The sequence below is a fragment of the Lepisosteus platostomus genome, chromosome 3 (assembly GCF_059453375.1).
Source record: "Lepisosteus platostomus isolate fLepPlt1 chromosome 3, fLepPlt1.hap1, whole genome shotgun sequence".
NCBI classification, from domain to species: Eukaryota; Metazoa; Chordata; class Actinopteri; order Semionotiformes; family Lepisosteidae; genus Lepisosteus; species Lepisosteus platostomus.
The window spans coordinates 73,753,534-73,764,530 of NC_142613.1; the positions used below are offsets into that span (position 1 = coordinate 73,753,534).

Below are 10,997 nucleotides of genomic sequence, written 5' to 3' on the forward strand. Positions count from 1 at the left end.
AGTGGTAACGAAGCAATAACCAAATGACAAATTTAAAATGCATTTTTATTTTCAATAATTTTCACAAAAACCCAATGCACAGCTTTTCATGGTTGTGTGCAGTTATTTGTAAAAACGCAGCAATAAGTTTTACATAATTAGATTTAGGAATGTTCATTATTCTCTTTAACTTGAATAGAGGCCATATCCATAACAAAACATATTCTTCAATGTTTAAACACAAAACCTCCTCCAAAGTGGTTAGGATTTACGAGCATACCTGGGAGGTTATACATTCGAAAGCTACTGTACTGTAGGTGGTGTTCTGCTGTTGTACTGTAACTCAGATTGCTTCAGTAATATGCCTATTAGTATGAAAGGTTACTAATGGAAATTTTTATGGATAAAAACTGAGTCAAATAATTTAGTATTTAACCTAACCAGCCATGATGTCAAAGCCGATACCATTGCTTCTTTCAAGACATGACTGCATGAGATCAAATATGAGCTCATAATCAATCGAGCTAGATGGGCTGTAAACATTCTTTCTTGTAAACATTTTTATGTCTTTATGAAAAGTTAGCCAGATTGTTGACAGATTTTTTCCCTACCTCTAACACGCCGGGATATTTTAAGACATCAAAGATATCCAGTTCAAAACCCTTCTGGACATCATATAAGCCTCATGAAGCCATTTGTGTACAGTTTCTATGGAAATTCTGAGTTCTGTTTTACCTTGAAGGCCGGGTTTCATTCATGAATAGTAGATGCCTTTGCTTTGAAGTCCTGCTGGTATGCTTTCAGATGGATTTTCTCTCTTTTACACACTCCACCATTCTTGTTATGCTAATGGCTGCTTTAAATATTAAAATAATTATCAGAATCTTTTGCCTGTTCAAATCTGCTTTATTTTGTACAAATTTCTATAAATTATTTGCATAACATGTTGCAAATATTTTTTTTAAATCATTGATTGCAGTTATCTATTTAGTTTGTGTGTACAGTTATTATATAAAGTAATACATTATCTGTTAAAATTAATTTCCCCCAACTTCTTATTAATTGAAAAATCCATAACTGCAGTGGATTACATCTTAAAACTAGCTTTCCCCCAACATTAAATACAAACTGGAAAAACAGAACCTAGCTTCTTCACTCTATGCCATTTTAAAAAGGGAAACTAATTCTACAACTGAATATTTTGGGGTAAAACACAAAGCTCATGGAGGAAATACTGGAACAGAAGCAAGAGCCTTAATACTTTTCTACTATTATACTGATAAAAAATAATACATATTTGTATAAGAATCCACAATTTCTAACACAGGTAGGTTATTTTCCTGTCACTAGCATCACACTTCCATTTGAATCACAAACAACATTCATCCATGTTCTTGTCCAACAGAGGGAGAGCCAGAGTGTATCCCAGCAGGCAATGGGCACATATACCCAGGGCAGCATACACCCTGAATGGGACACCAGTCCATTGCAGCGCACACACAGACACACACAGGAGTTGGACCTAGAGTGCCAGTGTGCAGGGCAGCAATATTAACCACTGTGCCCCGGTGCTTCCCATCATAGACAACAGTTAATACATTTATTCAAATACAGTCTGAAGCCCAGCTGGGTATTTACTGGGTTTTCCCACAGATGCAGTAGAACATTTAGGCACTTAAATTGGGTCTAATTAGGTAATACACCCAAATTGGGAGCCCTAGTTACCAGTATTGGATAGCAAAGCTTTCTGTCCAACAAAACTAGCAAAACATTTGGTTATGTGATTCTGTGACATCTATGTAAAATACAGTACCCTAGGTTGAAATAACTGTCTTTGCTTGCCTTGTTTTGCTGGTGTTACAGTACACTGGCCAAGCAAGTCAGTAAATGGGGTGCCACAGTATTTAGAGATTGTTCTGGCTATGAGTGGTCATCAACCTTTTCTCGTTTTCTTGCTGTCTTCCTCTGCCTCCATTTGTTTCGTGCCAAGAGTGTACTGAGCCTACAGATGTGTATTCTTCTTCATCTCTTCTATCCAGACCTGCAGTGACTAGACCTGGGGTCTTGAACAATGGAAGGAAGCAAAACTAAAGTGCTATAAGTTGAAGCAATGGACAAAAGGTTGAATCAACATAGGGAAGAGCAGAAAGGATAGGGGGACCTTTTTGGTGTAAGATGCCTTTTTGTGTACTGTATCTTAATTTAATTTATAATAATAACTTGTGCATCTTCTGTCTTTCGTAAACGTAGCAATTCAAAAAGAATCTGTGGATTACAAGGTGCATGAGACTGCTTCCTTGTCTGCTTGACACACATAGAGTAAATGTGTGTAATTCACAGCTTGGAATGCTTGGAATTGCCAGCAGCCATATCACCCTGCAACTCACAACTGGCAACCCAAGCTAAGCAGGTGTGAGCCTGGTCAGTACCTGGATGGGAGACCTCCTGGGAAAAACTAAGGTTGCTGCTGGAAGAGGTGTTAGTGGGGCCAGCGGGGGGCGCTCACCCTGCGGTCCATGTGGGTCCTAATGCCCCAGTATAGTGACGGGGACACTATACTGTAAACAGGCGCCGTCCTTCGGATGAGACGTAAAACCGAGGTCCTGACTCTCTGTGGTCATTAAAAATCCCAGGGCGCTTCTCGAAAAGAGTAGGGGTGTAACCCCGGTGTCCTGGCCAAATTTCCAATTGGCCCTTACTAATCATGGCCTCCTAATAATCCCCCTCTATGAATTGGCTACATTACTCTGCTCTCCTCCCCACTGATAGCTGATGTGTGGTGAGCGTTCTGGCGCACTATGGCTGCCGTCGCATCATCCAGGTGGATGCTGCACATTGGTGGTGGTGGAGGGGAGTCCCCATTACCTGTAAAGCGCTTTGAGTGGAGTGTCCAGAAAAGCGCTATATAAGTGTAAGCAATTATTATTATTATAATGCAAAAATTCTACATAAAACATTCTCTTTTTGAAGGTGTGTATGAATTACACTGAGTAATTTATCTGTCACCTTTCATAACATGTTGGTATACATCTGCGAGTGTGATCCATTATGAACACCGTTGAACAGGAGCTGTGATTTTTAATTGTGTATACAATGCAACTCAGAGAAATCCCAGAAGACTGTCTTCAGAAATAGAGGGATTATTATGGAGGACAAATATACTTAAACACACAAAGCATCTGTGAAAATGCTTTCCTGTGACTGCTTCTTTGGTATTTCATAGTGTATTAAGATCCACCAATTCAATATTGAATGATCAAATTGAATCTAATAAATTGCAGGCTGCAGGATTTGCTAATGACCAAGGCTACATTTGGAAAAAAGACCAAATATTAGACTGGCTGAAAGTTTATCCTGTACTGGAATGTACTGACTTGTTTCATTATTCTTGTTAGAAAAGCATTTTATTTGTAGTATGTGCTCTCTGACAGAAATACAACCTGTAAATACAAAATAAATTTCTGCAATTTTTTTAATTTAATACCTTAACTGTATGAAAATACAGTGAAGGGCAACACTCTGTTGTTGGTCACATATGGCTTTAAAGATAGATTGTCGTTCAATTATTAACTTATTTTCTCATTTCCTCTTTTATAGACCCTTTCATTTAATAGACTGTACTACATTGTTTCAATAAATTTGTAGGAATGATTTAAGATCTCAAATAGAAGTGCTTATTACAGCTTTGAGAATTGTATTAAATCTCCATGACTTCATGTGGTTCACACTAATCCATCTTATCATAGCAAATATGTCCACCTTATGGAGACCATTAGTTCCTATTGGGTTAATAAAATTTGGCTAAGCTCTAAAAGGCAATTTATAAAAGAAATAAATGACAAAGAAGTACAAAATAAGTTCTACTCATGGACATATGCTATGTGTTATTGTGCATAATTTTAAGCAAAAAAGTTGCATTTAAACTAAATTGTAGGTCATAAGGAAATACTTAAAATAATAAAGACAACTTAATAAATGTATGTTTTTAATACAATGGAAAATGTTATTGGCATGTGATATATGGTCTGCATAGTTCATTCCCTATTATTATTTGGAAATAACCTTGTAGAGACACAATGGTGAAGCCTTAAATTAACTAAATTAAATGTAAGCAGTGCATGAAAGCCACTTTGTATTAATACATAATTGGAAACAAATTGTCCAGAAAAACATAATGCAGCACTCCATCAAATATCGTATGTACAATACGCCTGCTTATATACATCATTGTCTGTTTTTTTTAAAGCAGACCTATGGTAAACACTGATTTTATAGACGCTGTCCATCTGGGTGTTAATGTGAAATTTGGGCACTAATTTCAAGGCAGTAACATGTTAGGTTTTACAATAATACCAACCAAAGACACTGATCATAAGACACTACATCCTGTCCCTGTAAACAATACTATTATAACTGGTCTTCAGATTATCCAGGAAAACAAATTATTATGAGACACTATTTGAAACGTATTCTACTCCTTTCATTTTCATATGCCCTACATTAAAATACAGTTTCAATACCATAGTGAAAGACAATAAAGAAATACACAACGATGTTCTCTTCAGGGAAATGCAGTAGACCCTCAGGTCCCTTCTGTCAGCAATATCACATATTGTAAGCTTAATGAATGTTTCTGCACTTGTGAAAAAAACATATCAGTGTTGTAGTTTGGAAGAGGAGTTATGATGGTGTGGAGTGAAATTAATGGAGTTTTGATCAGAACTTATTATACAGGATAGTGTTACAGGCCAGTATCCCCCTTCTACTGTAGTTGACTGCTTATTTTCCAACATTAAAATGCTTGGACCACTTTGCGTATACACATTCCTTTTTGTGCTGGATTGATCTCTACAATCACCTGAAGCAAAAACGATTGAACAATGTTTTTTATCTGACACTTTTATACTGAAATAAGATAAGACAAGATCACATTATTGGCCGTATACAATTTCTTGTATTAGGAATTTGTCTTTTCACATATCCCAACTTGCTCTCCATGAGACACATGGACAGGTAGAGAAGCTTGGGGTCAGAGCGCCGGGTCAGCCATTTATGTGGCTCCCCTGGAGCAACTGGTGTTAAGGGCCTTGCACAGGGTCCCAACAGAGTAGGATTCCTCTGCTGGCCGCAGGATACGAACCAGCAACCTTCCAGCCACAGGTGCATATCCTTAGTGTTATGTCCCAGTGTGTGCTCTGTGTGTGTTTTTTTGTTATGTTCCACACTGCTGACCTTTGATTGTTCTCCCTTCCCCATTGGCCCACCATTACACCACTGTTCCATATGACATCATCATCAGTCAGCCTCTCAGCCAATCAGACTGCATCTTATTCAGTATAGAACATGGAGGTTTTCAGGAAGGAGAGGCCTTTCGTTTGACTTCGGTCCCGCTTGGTTTTGCTTTGCTTCATTTCACTTTGGTTATCGCTTCATTTTGCTTTTGCTTCGGTTTTGTTGGTTTGTTGTTTTGTTTTTTTTGTTTGTATTTTCGTATAGCTTCGGCTTTGTTGTTTTGTTGGTTTCTGTTCGTTTCTTTGTACTTTGTTTGATTGTGTTTATCCTTGTTTTGCCATTACCTTGCCCTAACGTGTTACATGTTCAAACTTTGTGTTCTTTTGTACCCTGTTCCTGTTGATTACTCTCATTTTCCCAGATTTGTATTCCTAGTTTACTTTTTTGTGTTTTAGTTTTTGTGTGAACTTTTGTGTATAAGGTTAGTTTAGGTTGTTGGGTACATTCTATACACTTAGTTGATTTTGTATTAGTAACACTAGTCTAGTACGGGTGAGTGCCGTTTGTCTTGTATGGTTTTGGGTAGTCAGTGGAGGTTAGCTAGGGTGTTGAAGACGCCGAAGACCGTGTGTTTCGGGTTTTCTTTTGTAGTCAGGTTAGCTTTCCCTTACTTTCCTAGACAGCTCCATTTTGTTTGTTATTTTCTTTTCTTTGGCACCACTCTAGTTTCTTACCCTGTGTGTTATCGTGTCTTACCAGTCACTTATTCAACTTAAAATCATCACTTTTGCACCCACCTTTGTTATCACGCTTCCTAGTCCCTCACCAGAACCCACCTGCTTCCAAAAGAATTATCCTAAATGTTACTCCCCTTTCCCTACCCCTAGACACTTGGGGTCGTAACACTTAGCCACAGGGCCATCCACCACAATGCATATATCATCAAGTGAAACATTCACTATTGCATTCATATAAACCTGTGTGGAATGTGTTTGGCTGCAGTGAACCTTGTACACACTATAAAAAGGAAAGGGGGGTAAATTCCTCTTTTAGAAGACAGGAAACCGGGTGACGAAAGACAGAATATTCAGATATATTTAGATCTGTTGCAATACAGAGATAAAAACAATGTACTGACAATCCTTTTGTGGTGCACCATGGGATTTTCAACAAAGCATTGGCTCCAAGGAATGTGATATTTTACATGTCAAATAAAGGAAACAAGGAATACAAGAAAAATAATGCTGAAAATCATTTAACTTAGTTTTGGATAGATACTGTATTTGATGTCTTACTTTTCCATGAAAAAAAAAACAGAAATTAAACTATTTTGGGAAAGGTGTTTTAGTTTTTTAGACATTAAATAATGTGTTGCATATTTCACAATTATTGATTTATTTTCAAAAGATAATTTATTATAATAATTGTTAAACTTATATAGCGCTTTTCTGGACACTCCACTCATGAGCTTCATATGTAATGGGGACTCCCCTACACCAGTTTGCAGCCCCACCTGGACAATTTGACAGCAGCCATAGTGCGCCCATCTGTTCACCACACATCAGCTGTCAGTGGGGAGGAGAGCAGAGTGATGAAGCCAGTTCAGAGATGGGGATTATTAGGAGACTATGATTGGTAAAGGCCAATGGGAAATTAGGGCAAGACTCCAGGATAACACCCCTACTCTTTTCGAGAAACGCCCAGCGATTTTTAATGACCACAGAGAGTCAGGATTTCTGTTTTATGTCTCATCCAAAGGACGTCACCTTTTTTACAGTATAGTGTCCCCGTCCCTAGGGAATTAGGACCTACACAGACCCCAAAGTGAGCGCCCACTACTGGCCCCACTAACACCACTTCCAACAGCAACCTTAGTTTTTCTCAGGAGGTCTCCCTCCCAGGTACTGGCCAGGCTCACATCTGCTGGGCTTCAGTGGGTTATCAGTTGTGAGTTGCAGGGTGAAATGGCTGCTGGCAAATACTTTGTGCTTTATGGTCTGTGCAGACCTGCGGATTTGAACATAGACCCTCATCGGCCGCATTCCAGCATCCTACAGGACGAGCCACAGCAATACCATACTGTAGGTTTATACTCTACAAGTGTCAACATTTCTCCTGAGGATGTCGTTCTCCAGCCCTGAGAACTATATTACTTTTACCTTATGTCAGAATATGTACTGATGGAAAAAAGAAACGCAACACCTCCTCCTCCACACTCTGGCCCTCCCGTCTGCATGGATTACTGAAGGGTGACTCATCTGTGAAGAGGACCTGATGCCACTGCTGACAAGTCCACCGCAGCCTCTGTCTGGCTCAAGCCAGTCGGGTGGGACATCTAGGAGGTGTGAGCGGAGGGCCTCTGACAGGTCACCTTGCTCTAAGGCCTGCAGCATGGAGCCTCACTGTCCTGTCACTAATGCAGGCATTGTGTCTGCTGGCAGTTTCAGCAGCAGTACGGGTGGCAGATCTGAAACGATCTCTCAGATGGACCAGTCTGATGTGTCTGTCCTGCTCTGGTGTGGTCACTTGAGGGCAACCAGATCTTGGACGGTCATCTGTCCTGCCGGTCTGCTAACTGCTGAAACCTTCTCTGCAGTCAGGACACAGTGGAGCGGCTCACTCCATAGTGTCTGGCAACGCTGGCACATGACATGCCTGCCTGCAGCATGCCAATGGCCCTCTCCCTTGCTTCTGGTGACATTGGAGGCACTATGGAATGCACAGAAAACTGACTAAGTGTGGCATTTTTCTTACAGCGACCTAAGCTTTGAATTAAGGCCTTTCTAAAGGTGACCTGATCAGGCATTGTTTCAGCTGGACCTCGTTGGGTAAAAGTGCTCCTAATGAGCTTTTGTGTGATTTTCAAGTTGCAATGCCTCACTGCACAAACTGTATTGCTGGTCAGAGGGCTAAAAACAAATTGAAACCTTTTTGTGAAAGTACATAAGCTACTGTATAACTATAGTTTTCTCATTCCAGAAAATATTGCATTTCTTTTTTCCATATGTACATACAGTTTAAAATACTTGTAGACAGGACTTGACTAAATGTTATCTGCCTATGTTTTGTGATACAAAAGTGTATAATTTAGTATAATGTAGTATACATTTTTTCTGTACATTTCTTTGATAACAACTCACTTAAGCAGGATGGGTTCTCACTTAAGCTTTTTTATTCACCTTTGTTCTTTGCAGAAGGATTTGCCTTAAGCCTACCTTTTCACCTCTTGTGCCTCTGGTGAGTAATTAGCTTATGTTCTAATCCTGTTTTTAAGAACCATCACAGAATGCCTTGCAACATGGTACCATTTTCACTTCAGTAGTATTTTATATAATGTATTATTTCTAGCTTAAGAATTCCATTGTAAGACTATGTTGGTGATAAATTATAATGGCAAGTCAATAAATAAATTGAATCTCTAAATTACAGAATATACCACCAAATGCAGCCTGCATGTGGGGAAGTCTCTTATTTTTAACACGGTCCCCTTGTGCACGTGCATCTGTCAAAGCTTTGCAAGGCTAGAGCTGCCCTTGGAATAAAATGTCGATCTGTCTCCATTTTACTCCCGGCCCCACCACTTGCACCTCATTGTCATCACTGAAATTCCGACCTTAGAGAGCTTCCTGCACAGGGCTGAAATCATTCCATAAATGCAGCTTGTTGATGTACACGACATCACTAATTTGCAATTTCTTGAATCAATTTGCCACGCTCTTCATGAAACATGTTCTCCACCTGACATTTCTAAATTAGTCTTGTTGCCCTGGAAAACATTGAGTTCTTTGCCCACAGTCAATAAAGACCGTCAATGTGCACAAAATTTTGTAAGGGGGCAGTTTTCTTTCTGTTTCTATGCGAAGCTTACAATGCCGTAGGTACTTCATCCATAATTTCAAACTGCCAAACATGTCTCTGTTGCATTCTTATACCTCCAGCTCCATTTAATTATGTCTTTTGGTTTCTTTGCCATGAATGTTTCTCATTTATTACACCCTCTTGTTCTATAAAGCTCCAAAATACAGCTTGGATAATAGATAAAGGTATAATCCATATTTATTTTTTTAACACTTAAGGAAGGGAACCATTTAATTATGTCTACAGTCTAATGACTCTTTTATGCTGAGCTACATTTCAAAGCCCTTTGAAGTAAATTATATTACAGAAAGACAAATGCAATCAAGAACTTAAGCTCCAAAACTAAATTAACATAAAGGTAACCTGACATATAGGACTCAATATAAGACCACGTTAAATTTGAGAGGTCACAAGAAGCTTGTATAGTTTCCATGCATCTAAATAAAGTATATCTAAGTAAGGTTACAGGTTAAATATTATGGCATGCAATTTCTTAGACAGATACACATATTTTTTCAGGGAAAACGAGGGAAATGAAAAGACTTTCATCAAAAAGGTAAACATACAATCAATGCGTGCTGGATACTACCTGGAAAGCTCATCAATATCCAAGTAACAGAGAGGTTAGAGTTGGGAGCTGCATCTGTGTGTGAGCTGCAAAGGAGCAAGTAGAGGTTAGTTTCATGCTGAAAGGTCCAAAGAAAAATCATTTTAGCTGTGGATCCTTCTTCAGCTATACAGTATGTACGAAAGAGGGACAATGCAGAGATATGAGGAAAAGGGGTCAGATAGGTAAGGTAAGTAAAAGAAAACATTAGAACAGGGATAGATGTAGGTATATACAATATGAGGCTAAATTTTGGAAACTGGAATATGAAATTTAAGATAATGTGTATTTATCAGCAATCTGTAAATAATGGAGAAATTAGGAAATCAACTGATCATTGAGAGCCAGGGACAAGCGCAAACCAAGTTTAACAGTAATTGTGGCTTCAGACTTCTTAGAATCCTTGTGAAAGTATGTGGATAGAAATGTCTGAATTGTTATGATCAAGAGAGGTCAGCTTGTCGGCTATCATATTACTTTATTAAATTCTTCACTGTTCTGGGGTTGTTGATGTAAGCAGATGGTGTGAGCGTCAGAAGTTTGGAGTTGCCTATATATTAAGATCATATTGTAGGCTTTTAGATGTGTAACGACCAGTTCTTTCCGGACCCTATGAGGACAACACAATCCGAAGAAGTGAGGAAACACTGGGGAAAAAATCATGCAGGAATACGGGGATGAAAACAGGGGGGCGTGTCCATGCAGTGCTGGTGATCCGGGAAGGTGTGGCCGAGGCAAACAATCCTAGAAAAAGTCCAAAGGAGAATCCAAACGAAAGCAAAAGTCCACGGCCGGGTGATCCATCCAAAATAAGAGATTAAAAACAGGTGCCGGGTCGGGACCGGCGGGGGGAACAGGAACAGGAGCAGGAAGCTAAAAGCATAATGGAGCCAGGCACAACCAGGACCCCGGTTTGCAAGGTATGGAAATCAGATGCAGAGCCACGATTGGCGACTGTGTCTGGCTTTTATAAGGAAACAGGAAGGGGACTGGAACAAGGGGCAGGTGCGGGGAATAAGACCTTGCACTTTTAATCTCTACCCACTCATACAGGAATCATTTTGTGGTCATTATTATACACATTGTACTTGCAACTACTGTATTTCAGTTTGTTTTATGAGCGCTATCAGGTTTTAGGTGTGTAGCACACCTTTTTTCCAAGTTGTCACTTTACTTCCATGTGGAAATATTGGCCTGTGATTAATGGAGTTGTGAAAAGTTAATACCTTTACAACATCATAGTGAAACATTGTACACATTCAGAAAAACAGTGGTTTGAATAAATATTTATCTCCACAAAGTTTCCACATTTTGTTGCCAT

The 10,997-nt window shown here is 39.2% G+C and overlaps 1 long non-coding RNA gene across 1 annotated transcript in view; it reads left to right on the top strand.

Annotated features, from left to right (window-relative positions):
• Positions 1 to 8,329, top strand: part of LOC148675437 (uncharacterized) — a 46,847-nt gene extending 38,518 nt beyond the window's left edge. Inside the window, exon 4 of the long non-coding RNA XR_015935598.1 lies at positions 7,217 to 8,329. This is a non-coding gene — a long non-coding RNA (uncharacterized LOC148675437). The remainder of the gene's footprint in view (positions 1 to 7,216) is intronic.
• Positions 8,330 to 10,997: the final 2,668 nt, after the last annotated feature.